General features: G+C 41.9%; 1 protein-coding gene and 1 long non-coding RNA gene across 2 annotated transcripts in view; both read right to left on the bottom strand.

The window, feature by feature from the left end:
- The window catches only part of dnr1 (E3 ubiquitin-protein ligase defense repressor 1), a 29,982-nt gene that overhangs the window by 9,427 nt on the left and 3,396 nt on the right, over positions 1–17,159 (bottom strand). The window lies entirely within an intron of this gene.
- LOC113465173 (uncharacterized) lies at positions 11,174–14,041 on the bottom strand. The gene is made up of 2 exons (XR_003390011.1): positions 13,769–14,041; positions 11,174–13,422 (listed from the first exon to the last, which is right to left on the bottom strand). It is a non-coding gene; the product is annotated as an uncharacterized LOC113465173 (long non-coding RNA).

Here is a 17,159-nt window from a genome sequence, read left to right as displayed (position 1 = left end):
TGTACATTTGCCCAAAAGCAGTCAAAACGACTTCGTTGGGCAATCTAGTGTTAATTGTGTTATTTTTGATTAAAAAAAAAGATTCTTCTTGGTCAACTTCGAATGGCAGGTGTCACGGCCCGTTCTTTTAGTCGTTATTGCGAATTCGACGGCGAGAGGTCGAAGAAACGCGATAGGAATTGCAAATATGACAGGGCAACGCGGTGCATCGGCCTCTCGGAAGGCCGGCTCTGTTTACCGTGCGATCTCGTAGGAGGAACCTCGCTTCTGACTCGCACGAACGGCTGTTAAATATTCCATACGCCCGAACAACTCGACGAGATACGCGTACGAACAAAAATGTTATCCGTATCTCCTCGAAGTTGCCGGATCTTTTACTGAAAAGAAAATAAATACAAAACGATTGGTGGATTAGTTATCGTGGATGCACGCGAAAGAAGAAGATCAACATACGTATACAGACCAGTCCGAAAATATTGTGACACATTATTTTCCGACGAGGACGTATGGAACGTCGGCATCCGTTAAATCTTTACATTAATTCGGCACGAGATTTATAGACACGCGTATAATGAAGTACGAATCGTTAAAAGCTCGATCGTATTGAATTTCAACGAGTAAATCGTTCCTTCTTTGCCGGAACGTATACTCTGTCACGTATCGACGGTTCGACGTACGAATTGAATAGTAATCGTACCCTTCCCGTTCCTCAAGACTCGATTTATACGCGAGTAAAGCGTTGATTGGTTTTCGCTTCGCATCAACCGCTTTCCCCGCATTCCGAACGTCTCTTCATTTTGTTAACTAGGAGATCGAGGAGAATGGTTCGTCTCGTCCGAAATTTCTGTAAAGTAAGCCTATCAAACCAGTTTGGCCACTAAACTATTTCGTAGAAAGTCGTTCTTCGGACGAATCTCGTGAGGCTCGTGTTGATTTTGTTTTTAACTATTTATGATGCGCGTACTCCGATCGTAAGTATGGTAATATCGCGCGTATTATACGAAAATACAAATATCAGTATTTTAATAGAAATCTCTTTTTTCATTTAGTAAATACTCATTATTTTGTTCATTGCATAATTATTTATCAGCATAAAAAGTTTCAGAAGCTTGACCAATGAACCTGAGAATACCGCTAAACTCCATAAGAACACATGTTGATTTTAAAGTACTGTAACTTTAAACCAAGCTCGTGGATGTTCATAAAAATTTATACATAATAATCTACTTATTTTCAAAATTTCAAGCTTGTGTCATCGTTTTGACTTATATCCCAAACATCTTTAAATTCTTTTGAACGGAAAGACTGAAACGTCTACTCGTAATGCAGTTTAATAATGTGAGACTTCTCTAACTTTAACTTAAGTCGCGTTTCATCAAAATCTGCGCAGTGGAACTTGAAATATAGCAGTTGTTGTACGTGTCGACCAAATAAGTGACAGATTTTAACAAGGTTTCGCGAGCGAAACAAGCCAAGTTACATATTGAGATACTTAAGATGTAATATACATATGCATAGAGTTGAAGCAGCAACCTAATACAATACGAGCCGTGAGTCACGAGACCCAGAGACGACGCGAAACCATTGCCATTGGTCGCGCGTTTCATTCCGTTTATTTTTTTCTTAATTTCTTCTAAACGGTTGAGTCATTAGCGATAATCGGCTATGCAATGTTTCGCGAAGCGAATCATAAATGACCATTTATAGCGGATATGAAAATCGTCCATGAACGAAGCATTACGCGTATCGAGTTCGAGCTGATCTGTTGAAGACGGTCAAGGTTGCCCACTGATAATATTTCAATCGCCGCGGCGAACGTCGCGCGCGCAGCATTGAACGGACGGATTTTGTCGCCGCGATCAAAGGAGAAGCTTTTACGGTTTCAATAGGAAAAATACTCGTCATTATGACGAAATGATTGACGTTCATCTTTCGATACCATTTACACAGCATACAAAACATTTTTCCGATCGCAGTTGAGGGACGTATCGATCACCCTGTATAGCTGAAATAGGTGAAATTTCCATTCGCGACTCGAAGGTAAACGTCTTTTCGAGGAACCTCGCTCTTGCTTACTCACCGACGAATATCATTTACCTTCCGACTGTCTAGCTTTTAACCTAGCCAGCCTTCATTCTCGCTTCCTCTTCCTCTGTCTTTACCGCTCGCTCTCGCTTGTTCAATTTATCGACCCTGCAAGTTACGTGTATTTACTGCCGTGTTTACTTGAAACCGCGCAACTTCTTCGACTTGGTACTACGCCGCACCGCGAAAGTTGCGAATCGCAATTAACGAGCGAAACTTTGCCGTTTCGAATATCGACGCGATACCGCGAACAAATAGCAATCTCGCTCGACGAATGAACCGGGATCCCCTTTTTGATTCGACGTTATCACGCATACAGGAATTCGCGGTAATATACCGAACAGAAGAAGAGATAGACGTTTAAAATTGATCGTCGCGTCCCATAATCATTTTTATACTACGTTCACACTCGGCGACATTCCACCACACCAGAATTTTCGTGAAAATCGAAGAACGTCTTCAACACGATTTCGACTACTGTGTTCTGATCGTCTGACACGAAGCAAGGAACAACGGAGAATGCGAGAAAGAAAATACGAAAATGCGATCCAACGAGCTAGGCGGAAGGATTTCACTAGCTGCAACGAAAGCAACCGGACGGAAATTGCAAACGCGTTGCGCTTCGATAATCGCAATTACCGTTCGTTGCATCGTTAATTAGTTGCCGCGGGTTTAATTTTATCTTTAACTAGCTTCAGTAGCGAAACCCCCGCTTCGTTAAGTGTCGACGATCGCGAAATAACGAAGTAGCTCTCGCAACTAAGAAAACGATCGAAGAATGTAGAAAACGCGATCGCCCGCCTTTATCTAAAACTTTTCGCGTTCCGCTCCTCCTTCTTCCATCGAGTAAGAAGGTGTCCTCGCAGCCGTCAACGGTGCAAAACGTTTCTCGTACGAACGAGTTTCGTTCTATTTTCCATAATCGCACCATTCCGTCGATTCAATGGAGTCGATGACACGGTTTCTCACCGATTTCTAGCTCGGATAAAACGTAACGAGGAAAGAAAAGCAGATGAATATCCGAGCGAAGCTATAGAAAATTATTCTCGCCGCCGCCGGGGAAAAGCTACTAAACAACATCTGACACGTGAAAACGAAACGAACGTAGTTTAAGATAGCTATTTTCTAAATAAAGAATATTCGATATAATTGAGAAACTTTCAGCAAAATTAATTATGCATCTGACAACGTGGACGTGCAAAATTTCAACGCATTCTATTGTATCGTTTCTCAATTATGCTTGTTTCAAGTTGACCATTTTTTTATAAGCGTAGCTCAGTCGCGACGTCTAATAAAATGTCGTTAATACGATGAACAAGTTATTGCTAAATAATTCGAGAGATTTTTGAAACTTTCGGCGAAACTAGTTTATACACGAATAAATTACATTTTACAATCCTGGTAAAGATTTACCGTTTAGGACTAAAGATATGATCGCTCAAACTTTCAAGTGTCCCTTACAATTAATTAGACAAATTTAAGTCACACGTGCAATGTACAATGGTTTTTATACAATTATTTTAACGTTCATGCATTCTTTACTGTGTTAATTACGTATTCTACACTATGTTTAATAAATAACGCAATATAAGAGAATTATTAATTCATTAACAGAATTGCGAATTTTTATTTCAATCAAGTGTCGACAGTTCATATTCATAGATATATTAATTTTCAAGTTTCACGTTTTGAACATTCAACTTCCGGTTTAGGCGCAGTTTTACGTAGTCACTCGTTGGGGTCTCACTAAGGACATAGTCCGAGTTTATACGCGCCGGATCAGTTACAAATTCAACATAAATAATTTAAATCGATTTCCGGTCATATCATTAAATCATAATTACTTCCTTAATGATACTGCTAAATTTTTAATCGACTCCGGTTTGCAATTAAATCTACTTAAACAGAATAAAATAGCTTTAGATATGACTATAAATAAAAATAAAATTGATTATGTCGCTGAAATGAAAAATGCGACGAGCGGCGTTCAGATCCGTACAATTTCGCGACCTATTTTCATTCTCCCTCGCCGCGTTTTCCGCGAAAAAGTTCCGCGTCCATCTCCTACTCGCGACTAGCCCGTTCGAACGCGACGAACCGGAAACTCGGCTCGCGGCGCGTCCGCCGTTGCAGCTCCGCCCGTGGCTTCCAACGTTCCACCGATTTCGCGCCCGTTTCTACGAAACCACGGAAACGGCTTTTCCTCTCGAGCGAACGAGTTAAACCGTGCAGCTCCGGCCCGCTGCCAGCGGATGCGAAAACGACGAGAGGCGGTGGAAACGAAGTAGGGAAAAACGAGCTTTTCGCGAATACGCGCGCGACATCGTCGGCCGCGTTTCGAGAATGCTCGAAAGAGAAAGGAAAAAAATGAGAAGCGGTTGGAAAAAAGCTCGCCATGGCTGGCCGTGCCGAGTCGACGGAAAAGACGATTATAATTCCAGATGAACGAGGCCGAGGTAATTAAGCTAACGAACGCGAAACGATTTTTCTGTCAGCGCTGGAAAATAGGGGCGGGTATGAAAATATCGGAAAAACGCAAGCAGCGGTACAACTGGAGGGACACCAGCGAGCAAACGAACGCGGGTTGTTTCCCCCTAGGGGAACAAAATTCAAAACTAGTAATAAGTCTACGTGTTGTTTGTTTGCTCGATCTAGCATCGATACTGTTGGATTTTAACATAATTTTTACGCTTTGAAATAAAAAGAATATTCACCTACACACGTTACCTCCAGCTACATTAAAATTCTTTTGAAAATGTACAAAAAGGACGTGGATTACTGCTGCGCGTTGAATAATTGCAAACAATAAAACTTGGAAACTAAATAAAAATTAAAGAATTTGCAGTGCACGCTCTGAAGGAGGAGAAAAATCCGACGATCTAAGGAAAGCGTCTTATAACTCTACAATTTCTCCAGAGATATACGGAAAATTAAAAAAGATTAATTTAGCAAGAGCTGTTAGAAGCTGGAAGCAAGAACGAAAATGATAAAATTTTTAAACCACTCGGGTTATCGCTGAAATTAATGATACAGTTTAAATGAAACAATTATCAATTTTGTATCATTTAGAAAATTATGAAACATTACAAGTATTATTCTTTAACTTTCGTTTCACAATTTTTGTATCAAACTAATCTGTTCAGCGAGTAATTTTTTAAAGTGAAGAAAAATAGATTCAAATATTCTTTTTGCGAGTGATCTGTTTTTTCACTTGGAATAATTTAAAAAATTGAACGTACACGTATACACCGGAAGAGATTAACATAAATACATATATTGGTATTCGAACTGACCCTGATTTTGATTGTAACAATATAGATAATGTAACCATTTTATCTGTTTCAACAGATAACGATCAAGTTTCTACTAAAAAATATATTTATTCTGTTGTACAGAAACGACGTACAGAAACGTCTACAGATCTGATTGGGCAAGTAGTGCGGATCTGTGGCACAACGCATATAGGAAATTACACAACGTGTTTACGATCCTATTGTCCTTTCGCGTTTCAAATATCGGTTGTCCCGAGCGCGCCGCGCCGCCGGGACGACGATGTCCGGGAAAACGCATGTAGCTTGAAAACCGGAAACGGAAATGAGAAAAAAGGGCGCACCGGGAATTGGCCGCTCGATCCGGAAGATCCTTTGTCCCGCATCCCAATCTCCTCCTTCTCTTTTCACTTTACTTTTCTCCTCTCGCTGTAGGTATCTCGTTCCATTTGTTCCCCCCGTCCTCCGTAAGCCCCGAGGCAAGAGCTTACAGGAATTTCCATCGGCCCTTCCATATCGACCTCGCTGTTGCTTTTCCATTCGGACGTGAAAATTTACTTAACGAATCTCACCGCGATCGCGCTTGCTTCAAAACGAACGAAAACCGCGTTTACTGGCTCCGGATCGACGCGAAAGGGAATCGATTCTCTGGAATCGTGGCAGTCACGAGTTCACAAAAAATTGGATATAAAAAGTTTGGAAAAGCATGAGAGAAATTTTTACGCTAGCAACGTCGCTTAACGACCAGGCTAACGGTGCGGCAATTATTTTTCAGTAGAGTTTCTTTTCCAATCCCGCTAGCGGCGAATTCGTTCGCGAGATTTACGGCGCAAAGGCTGAAATCGAATCCTCCCGTCCGAGGTATCGAGTTATTTCCCGTTGCGCGAAAACACCTGCGCGCTCGGTGAAAACTGCCATCCCTCTCGTTCCCGTCAATAAAACATACGTTTCGCGTACCGTTGCGGCTTGAAAACAGACGAAAAAGGGAATTCTATTAAAGCCCGTGCCTAGATTTACACCGTGATACTCTCGTCCCGCCAGGCGGAACGCGCCTACATTTTTATTTTTATTTTCTCGCGTAAAATGCACGCCCTCGTTGCGTGCACAGATATTCGATAAAAAAATAAGCATCGATTACAGAAAAAAGCATGCACCAGAAAACATGTGTCGCAGATGCCTGAACGGGCCAGAAACGCTACAACACAGCGTATAACTGTGTAGGAGTAATGGGGAAGAACACACACTAAGCTCGCATGTTCTTAGTATTATTTCTTACATACATTTTTCTGTTTCTCGTTATCGTTTAAAAATAACTTCTTTACATGCAACAGCAACAGCAGCACAGTGAAGTGAGAAAAAGTTCTGAACAGAACTAAACTTATGATTGCCCGTTGCAGGATTTCGCATTAATGTAGACAGCATTAACATTTATTGAGCAAGAAGATCACTTCCACGAATTATTGCATCAATATTTACAGACAACTGTGCACATTTGTGCAAATTTCTCTTGGAAGAAATGTCGCAAGTTAAATACTTGTTAGTGCAGACGCACCTTTATTTCGCGCGACTCGCACCGAATTCATTCGCGTGAGCAGCTGACGGGGCGTTCGATTTACCGTAGACTCGGTTACGCGCCGCTACCATTCCGATTCAAAAACGATGAAATCATGTACGCGACGGCGAGGAAATAAGCAGGTTTTTCCTTTGGAAACAGCGCCAGTTGCTCGTGAATCCGTGAAAATTGCATCCCCAATCGTCGGTAGAGGCAACAAATAACGGGCAATTATCGTATTTTCGAGTGCCGCAAATACGGGAGCATTAAGCTGCGCCCGTAACGCCGATAATAACCGTACCGCTGTTTCGCGTTATTAGCATTTCGCAAAAATAAAACTCGTTAAATCGGAATTTTAATACTGAGCCGGGGAAAAACTCGGCAAATATTCCTGCAGGGAAGATAGATACTCAATAACGTTCCATTAGCAATGATCGGATTTCATCGAATCCTCGTTAACCGAATGGATCTCGAACGAGAAGAATATTAAGAAGAGCATACATCGTCGCTTCATCGATATCGCTATTCTCCTTTCTCGCGCGACGAGTACTTACTACGTACCATAGAGTACCAATTTATTTCCGTTTTAGGTGGCTGTACGATTTTCAACCGTCTCGGAGCTGCTCATTTCCGTCTCGCGAATTTCATCTAACGTGTTTTAAGAGTCAAACATATCAATTTTGGAATTTGCAATTCTTTGGCAATTTTCATTGTGCTGCGAGAGACGTTTGAAAATCGTCAGTCGGCGGTAAAGGGAATCGAAACAAAGAGGGTGAATAAGAAAAGAGAGCAAAGGACAGGGAAACGGAAGCGAACGAAAGGAACGACGTTCGAACGAATCCTACGTAATTTCCTGGCAGAAACGCGTTCGAGCAACGGCTTTGTTCGCTCGTCGATTCGTTTCTACTTAATTAGAGCGACGATTCTCGATCGAGAGTATTTGAAACGCGTCGAGATTAAAATTACCGTTCGAAATTCTCCTGTCGCCGTCGCCGTCGCCGTCGCTACCTCCGTCTTCGGTAATAATCGTTTCTGCCAACACAGACGAAAGGAAAAGAACGAATTTCGCAGAGGAACGAGCTAGAGAAATCGAGTCGAGCGAAGGAAGCCGAACGGGAGAGCAAGAGGAAACGTAGGTACATCCATCTTATCCGTCGATTCGCCGCTAAACGAATTCGCGAGTAAATCGATTAATCTTGCCTCGACGAACATAAGTAGACACCTTCCGTTCCGTTCGATTTTTCTCCTCGTCCATGCGTCCGTCGTGATTCAAGAATCGAGCGCGTCGACTCGAATAAAGCAGGAATGTCCAACAAGTCGACCGCCAAGCGATTTTTCGTCCAAGAGTAGAGACATAACGTTATAACTGCAGGCCGCAGTTTTTGCCCTGACAATCAGCTCTTTTGTGAGGGAGGGAGGGAGAGAGAGAGAGAGAGAGTAGAAATAGACCGTTTCACTTTTAGCACGGACTGTCAAATTCTCAGTTGGCCGATCGATGATCAACGCAGCCTGCACTCGTGTGTAATTTTATATTATTTATATTTTTTGTAGTACATATACTGTTGATTTATGTCAGGATTTTAGCAAATAGATCGAAAGACATTTTCGAGAAAAATAGTAGATCTGTACATATATAATGAAGTTGAGTATAGCTGAAATAAACGAGGCTTAAAATGTTTCGTAATGACTATTGTGTGCGAGCCGCGTGAATATACGTAAGGGGAGAAAAAGTGGCGGGTAACGGTACCCCGTAAACTTTCGGGTGGCAAACGAAATTAGTCCCGCGGGCCGTTAGTAGCGGAGCCCTAATTAAACTCGATTTACGTAATCACAGTTGCCGAGAACTTCTATCGAGAATTCCCGCTCCTCGAAACTCGGTCCCAACCGTAATTTCTCGCGAGTTATATCGGAAATAAACGTTATCGATAAAAACAACACCGCGTAATCGTCCGTCAGAGACGAGGGTAGAGTAAAAACGGAAGAAAGTGTACGCCGAACGGCTTGGCTATCGATCGGGCACCGAGAGTTCACGCGCGCCGTTCCGTTTCGACCCTCCCAGACGACCGATTTGATGATACGCCCGTAAACGCATTAGCACCGTTTAACAACGCGTTCCACTGGCTTTGACCGCGCTCTCGGCAAAGGTTGCGGTACAAACGTTGGATAGGTAATTAGATTGCCCAGGTGCCACCATCAAAGAGAGTTCCGAGCGCATATAGCTATACATAGAGCCCTGAATGGAGACACGGTTCCTCCACGTGAATCCTTTTACCTATTCCGTCGCGATACCTCTTCTCCCTTTCCTTATTGCTAATTTATCAATTAACGGGCGGAAGTACCAAATCCTCTGTCGACCTAGTAAAATTTAGAATCTCTACAACTGTAGAAGTCTTCCTTGCACTTGCGTAATCCAACAATAGTGAACGTGTCACATTTTCTATATATACGTGCGAAGTGGATCCGGAATCAAATGAGTATATATTCCGTACGTTGCACGTATGTATCGTGAAACTTAAGAAGCATATTTTAACGGGTATAATCCTTTCGACCGAAGGCTCGAGGAATCGTGAAACGCAGTGCGCGGGCGTTGGCCGAGAACCGTGGGTCCAAAGTACGATCCGCGGCCGCATTGCGTAGGTGTCGGCAAACAAACGCCTTCTCTCTCGCTCTGTCCCCGACTCGGAACGGTCTTTGTTTCCCTTTCTTTTTTTACCGCCGGTAAGAGTGGACTTCGCCCCGGAAACAAGGCGGACTGGTTTCACAGCAATCGTTGCCGGTCCGCAACGTTTGGACTCTGGCACGGAAAGCGCACGCGACCTGGCGCCCGTGTGATTTGCAATTAAAAATATCACCGTTAGAGAATAGCGATGACACGTTTCGAGATAAATAGAGTGCGCGATAGTAGTGGGATATGTGCAACATGCGTGCAATGAAAAAGAAGACGACGCTCGGTAACGAATGTGCGTTCACATAATTATGTCTCATCACGGAGATGAGTCGAGGGCCTATGACAAATAGCGGAGATAACAAATTAGATCCGCGAAATAATCACTTCATAAGGGTGAACCGTTTCGAAAGTGGATTATATTTTTGTACGCCAGCGGTAAATCTATTTGGAGCACGAAGATAGCCGTTGCACGCGAACGTGAGAGAAGAAACACGTGCTCCCGCGTTTCACGACACGCTCCGACCGCGTGTCTCGTTGGGTGACGCGAACGATCCCACCAGCCTCGACCGTGAATTCGAATTGAGGTAGTTGTTGCACAAATCAAAAATGTTGCAAATCGCTTGAAATTCTGTAGAACATTAATATGGATAGCAAAGTCTATGTGCGCAAAACGCTGGATCATCTTTTTGGAGATATCGTCAGTGAAAATGCGCAAATTTTATAATACTTTATCATTGGAATAATGGCGTTGGCACGAGAAAAATAATTTTCTTCCGTTATGGCAATTGATCGAGTAATGATAAATACTTGAAAAATGTAACGATCACGAGTGTATGTATATACAATGAAACGCATAGATTTTCTTGTGATTATTGACCACCTGATTCCTAATACTATTCTACAGATTATCATTTTCTACACCGACTATGAGAAGTATAAGAAAGTATTTATTTGTTCATTTTATAGCATAATATAATGACGAAAATTCATCTTTCTTAATATACGGATTTTTAATACAGTAGAATGAGTAGCAGCCATCTTGTAATTGTAAATTAACTTGAAGCCTTATCTTAATTAGTACAATAGAGTAACTGGCTCGTATAATGAACTGCACGTGAGGTTCGCGACTTTCTTTCACAAAACCAGACCTTAAGGGCTCTCTTATCCGAGCCCGCGTTGCCCTCGAGCTTATCCATATTGAAACGTTTAAATTTTCACCGCGATGCAAAAATCGGGAAGCGTTAACGTTCGATTAGTTGTTATCGGTCGATGAACGTCGGGCTGCGCGGTCCGCTCCGACCTCGAAACGCGTCGCCTCCGATGAGCCCGATATCGCATCCGATCATCTATATTATCGTTACGCTATATTAGCGCGATTGTAACGCGCCTTGGTGCTGCATCGATTTCCTATACGCCCATCGAAATTGACCGTTGCATTTTCCGGAAATTCTCGCAGAGACCCGCGTACGGTTCACAACAGAGCAACGGACAATATTTATTACTCGCGCAGGCTTCATTACTTCCTGGTTGCGAATTATTACGAGACAAAAAAAAGTTTTTATCAGAAATAAACTGACACAGCTGGCGTCCGGCCGGTCGTCCAAGTGTTAATGTAAAATTTATTTTCCACATAATATCACTATTCATTTACTGTTAATCTGTACATGTATACGACATACAGTGACTCATATTAACATTCGGACACACTTTAAAACAGAATAACTTTTTTCATATCGAACCAAAAGACTTAATTTTTTGTGAGATTCTAGAAGGTTTAATTTACTACGCAATGAAAAAAAGAATTTGTTCAGAATTCTTATTGTTCGGAATCGCGAGGGAAAAAAGTGAACATTGCGTTTTTTAACTTTTTAATTGGGGTCCCGTCAACGGGTAGTGTTCACTGCTTGGAATGGAAACGTGCAAGACGTACAAGGGGTTAACGGACGAATATGTACGGGTATAGTTCATCGAAGCGACTCCGGGGAACTGTAGGAGCATGTCATCGACGTTGCTTCCGACGATGTCCGGTCGTTCCTATGGGAAATCTCGGAAACGATACGAGCTTTCGTTGCTCCGATCAAAATTGATCAACTTTGTTCCTCCGTCCCGGCTTACTGCGTATACGAAAACTCCTTGGCCCTCTGTGCAAAAATAAACGACCCATATATTTGTTCGTCCGTGAACGTTCAGAAAATTACGTCTCGAGCGGCGCGAAAAAATGAACGCGCGAAGCCGTAGATAAATTGAGGATTTTAATTAAATCGGCGATAAAGCATAGGTACGAATTTCGCACGAGCATAAAGTATGTACACAAGTACACATACGTCCGAGAATAACGACGTACACAATAGTATGTACACGTGAGAATGAGTCGATAAAAGTTTACCTCTAATTCTACATTGTGCGATATTTATACGATAATTAAAATTATTGATTCTTTACTGTTGCAACGTCGAAATTCTGGTAGAGGACGGGGTTGTTGTCGCGGATATTTTCGAGAGCCGATTTAAAAATGAAATCGTGCTCGCCACGCGGTAAACAACTGCATAAATATTCGCGATCTAATTCGCGATACAATAGGATCGCGTTTCTGCGAACAGCAACCGGTTGACCGCCGGATTCAGATACATACGTAAACTATTTATACGATTCCACGACGAGTACTCGCGAGAAACTTTGCTGATTTCATTTATCTGCGATAAAACCATTAATGATAAAAAGTTTACGGCTTGCGAGTCTCCGACGGATATTTATCAACGACCCGACGCGATACGATGTTTTGAAGAATTTATTGTTTCCGACGCATTTCCAATTTATAGCGAATTCTTCAATACCATTCACTAACCTCTGCTACCTTTGAATTATTTACGCGTATTTTTTACCTTTGCATTGCATAGTATAGTCGTCGTTGTCGCATATTCCTGGCGTTTCTACATGTACTCAATTGCGAACTATAGCAAGAAAAGAATATCTTTAAAAACATACATTTATTCAATAAGCATTTTCGGACCTACGACACGACAGATATTGACCTTTTGCCTTATCGCGCCACTATTTGAATCTACTCGCTTAAGGGGATAGATGTGGAGTAGATAAGAGGGCCCGAAGCGGCGCGATAAGCCAGAATATCAATGTTACCCAGAAAATTAGCCAAAAATATGGGTTTACACTTTTCATGCTCGTATAAGAAGATTTTTGGGTCGTCGGCTGACTCTTTGGAAAGATAAAAGTTAATTCTGGTGTGCTCTGGTCATAGTTTAATCAGAATATACTGATATTTAGTGATACGAGGGTAATAGAGTGAATGAAGAATCGTACTTATAGTGCCTTTGTTTATCAGCAATTTTACATCCGAAAGAGATTGTATTGAATGAAATCAAGACCAGAACAAATTTAGCTTTTCTTAAACGTAAAAATTTTACCGAAAAATGTTAGAAAAGTGACTTGATGAATTTCGGCTAGTGCAATGTTCGTAAACCTGTTTGATCGCACGCGTTCTTTCGTGTCGTTGTCATGTGTCGGAATATACCTACGTACTCGCAATGTACGATTCCTACCGCGCGACAACTAGGGTCCGTCGTAAACTACGTTTAAACAGGATGTGCAGCCATTATAGCCAATTTAAATGAGTCGCGGTTATAAAGATCCACTCGGGGAAACGTCTTCCTCCCCACGTCGCATACCTATTTTATAAACAGTGACCGGATGATAATCGATCGAATTCTCCGTTGTTCCGTATTGACCGGTAGAGAACGGACAAAGTGTTGCTCGAACATTCGTCTTAAATTAGAAAATGTATTTTTCTGATTCACGTCTCGTCCTTTCGCTTATCATGACACTAGGCTTTCCTGTAATTTTAACTATTGATAAATAATATTGAAACAAACATAATAGTAAATTGTGTGTATGAATAAAATATATATCATTTAATTGTGTCTAGTAGAATTGTTGTAAATATTTGTTCTCTGATCTACCACAAAGTGTCGACCAATTATGTCTAAAGACTATTCATGTGTTTAGTCAGAAACCTGTTATATTATATTTCCAACGACAACATATTTTCCAAGTGTCTACATCAATGTAAACTAATATCGTCTACTGCTTTATAATGCAAATTACTGTTTAACTAGGAAGCAAACATTTTCAGCATAATTCCTTTCGTTGACACGAGCTTACTTGCATATCAATTTTTACCATTCCAGTGAAGAGAAGTGAAGAATAAAAACAAGTCTGCGACAGTCACCAGACACGTCTATAGACACTTGTTTTTCAGTCTGAACGAAGCTTATCAATTGTTCAAGACGGCACCAGGCGGTATTGGCCAAGTATTTTTCTACGATCTCGAATTCGGTCGATCGTGGAATACGTGGGATGCACGTAGGTATATTTTGGCCGCGTACAGACGATTCGGCACCGAAACAGCCGTGTTCCATTGTACTTCGCGTCGAAACGAGAAACTAATCTCTGCTACCGATTCCCCGGCGCCTGGAACGTCGCCAGCACGGAAAGTAGTATAAGTCAACCCCCGTTCACGCGTAAACCCACGAAAGACGATGCGCTATCGAACTAACAACGATCGTCTTACTTCCAATAGCGTTACGACAAACTAGTTGACCTGATATTAATTGAATCACGAAACTCTGTGAATACCGTGATTAACGGCGACGTAGCGGTCGGAGAACGATGAAAATTAGTTAAAACCAAATGCTTATCGCAGTATTTCGTACTAATTGTCATAAAAAATAAAGTAGAACATCATTTCTCGTTTTATTAACCAGCATAGGCTGGTTTGGAGTTATCAAAAATGTATTTCTATAAAAGTTTTCTGTCATAAAGAAACACATTACTCGGCAGAAGTAATTTTTTAATTAATAAAAAAATGAGATAGGTTTTGAAGTCATGTTAACTCTTTTTTAACAGAGTTTTACATTTTTAATCCGAAATACGATCGCATTTATCAATTCAAATTCAACGACCTACTGTGAGAGTTTCAGGTATCATTCTATGTGTTAGAAATTAATTAAATACAAATATCTAAAGGAGAAACGGAATAATCCTGCAGTACCGCGTAAAATACAGCTCCCATGCAAGCTATAACCGACTTTCACGAAAGCACAAAAAAGCAATTCTGCTCGTTAAAATTAATTTGTGATATAAATAGACAATTACGATGGGCATTGCAGAATTTCCACCCTATCTCATTTAAAGCTTTGGAGATCTCTCGACGAACGTAATTATATTTTCAATTAGGAATATAGGAAAATTTCATTTTCCCATAAGACTAGCGTAAAATTTGCAAATTTTTAAAACGTTCTATCTCGATTATAAAGCAATGAAGAGCCTTGAAATTTTTACACAAACCTTTTTATATGCAAACGAAACGCCCGTGTAAAATTTTAGCTAAATCATTATCGTTAATTCAATTATTAAGTAAACTCGCTTAATGTAATATCTAACAATATGTTGACGTCTTAAAACTTCAATATTGTCATCGTTTTTATTCAAGCGTTCATACCTGTACGATCATACTTTAACCAATTCACTGCTTAAACCATTCTGTCCATTTTTACTGGTTTTCCGACCATTGTGCGACATACGGTGACCGATAACTGGTCGCGACATTTATTCTTCCGTTTCGTTAGGAGAAATAGAATTATTATTGATATCTCTCTCTCTCTCTCTCTCTCTCTCTGTCCGAATGAAATCTCTAATTTCCAACGTTTCAACGTACACAGCTTGTACGTAGCTACGAGAAGCACCCCTCGGCTCTAGGTGACGAGGATCTTTTCATTTCCGGCTGTCGCGTCTCTTCCAATTTAACGTATTTCACCCAATTTCCGTGTCGGTCGTCGAGAATCCAATCACCGCTAACGTCTCCTCGTCTAACTCGTAACCCAGATATCTTACTCCGTTTTTCTCTTTCGACTCGCGGCGCATTTTTCGCCGAGGTCGCGACGAAAAATGCATGCGCCGAGGAAACGAGCGCATCTAAATTTCAAGACAGTCCAGAGACGAGGTCCGAGAGGGAAACGAGCGGGCAGGCCTGATCGAAAGCGAATCGAAGAGGGAATGATGGAAAGGCGATGGGGACAGAAGGGGAAAGCGCGGGTCCAGCAATTTCCCGATGTAATAACAGGCCCTTGTTCGCACAAAACGGGCACGATAAAGCCTCGGGATATTGCCTTATTCAACGGTCGTTGAACGCGGCGGAGTGGCTGCAAAGAGGCTTTGTCGCGTTCCCTCCTTTTCCCTCGGTTGCACGGAAAAGGACGGGTCGTAGGTCTACTCGACCCTCCCGAACGAAGAGATTCGGATAGGTGCCCGACGAAAACCACGAGATAGAAAATAGTGAAAACGAAGTCGACCGATGAAACCAGTCTATAAAATTCGTTTCGTTATGCGCGCGGATCGCGTCTTTATCTCCTCTTTCTCATGCTCGGTGATCAACTTCCTACCGTCACCGAGCAAAAATCGGAGGCACGGGAGTATATTCGTTACGAAAAACCGGAAATAAAAAATTATTTTCACTTGCAATTAACAAATTTGTTACTCAGAAAAGTAGTGAATACATTAGGATCTCATATTTTAAATGTCGAGCTACTTGGTCATTCTAAGATTCTATCTTATTCGCTATTTGTTTGAATGTGCATGTGAAGTGCGGGTCGGTAATCTTTTTGGGTAACTTCGCAATCCTGATCACCGTTTGCTCGATTTATCCGTTTGTCGAAAGACACGGATACGCGAGACAAAGAGTGAAAGCACATTCGCGAGACAAAGAGTGAAAGCGTATTCGCGAGAAAGAACAAGGATAATAATAGATGGAACGATAAATAGAAAAGACGGACGGAGACTACGTTTCGACGAGGATCCTTTCGCGCCTCCGGGGAGATAACGAATGGAAGAAAGAATAACGACGAGGCGGTCCAGATCCGGATGATAAAAGAGACCGATCCCCACAGGCCCGTGTCGCTATAAAACGATCGATGAAATACTTCTGGGGTATGGACGGATACATTCGCTACTAAAACTTTGAAAACCCGCAAAGGAAACATTCAGGTGGGCAGCCGGTGATGAACGACCTCGTAGCCCCCATGGTTCCACCCGCCGCTCCACTGCGTCCGACGTTCCTACCTCTGTGAACGACCACTTTCCTATCTCACCTGCGAGAGACGGTAACGTGGAGAAGGTCGTTCGACGCTGCGATCGTGTCTTGTAAGTAATTTTCATCGGATGGATGGAATTTCTCCAAGATCGACGAAAGGAAAAACCGATCACGAGATTCGATTCGGTAAAGAAGGAAAGGGAGGGTTTCCTCTGCGGAACGTAATTAAGCGGCGTAACGAGATTCTCGCGACCATGCTAGATCGGCGCGAAATTCAGAAAAGTTTCGAAGTTAAATGGACATTCCCGTGATACAGGCTGGGTCCCAGGTTGGACGATGCAACCGTAGAGTAATTGAGAAAATAAACCGAAAATATGAAATACTTATTTCTCATTTTACACTTTGTCTTCGAGAAAATCCAAAGTTGATTTTCTCTAAGTATGCACTCGACTATGTCGTCGATTAAGGATGTATTGGCTATAC

The sequence above is a fragment of the Ceratina calcarata genome, unplaced genomic scaffold (genome assembly GCF_001652005.2).
Source record: "Ceratina calcarata isolate Rehan_Ccalc_2016 unplaced genomic scaffold, ASM165200v1 scaffold98.2, whole genome shotgun sequence".
Classification (NCBI taxonomy): Eukaryota; Metazoa; Arthropoda; class Insecta; order Hymenoptera; family Apidae; genus Ceratina; species Ceratina calcarata.
This window is presented reverse-complemented; position numbering and strand designations above follow the sequence as displayed.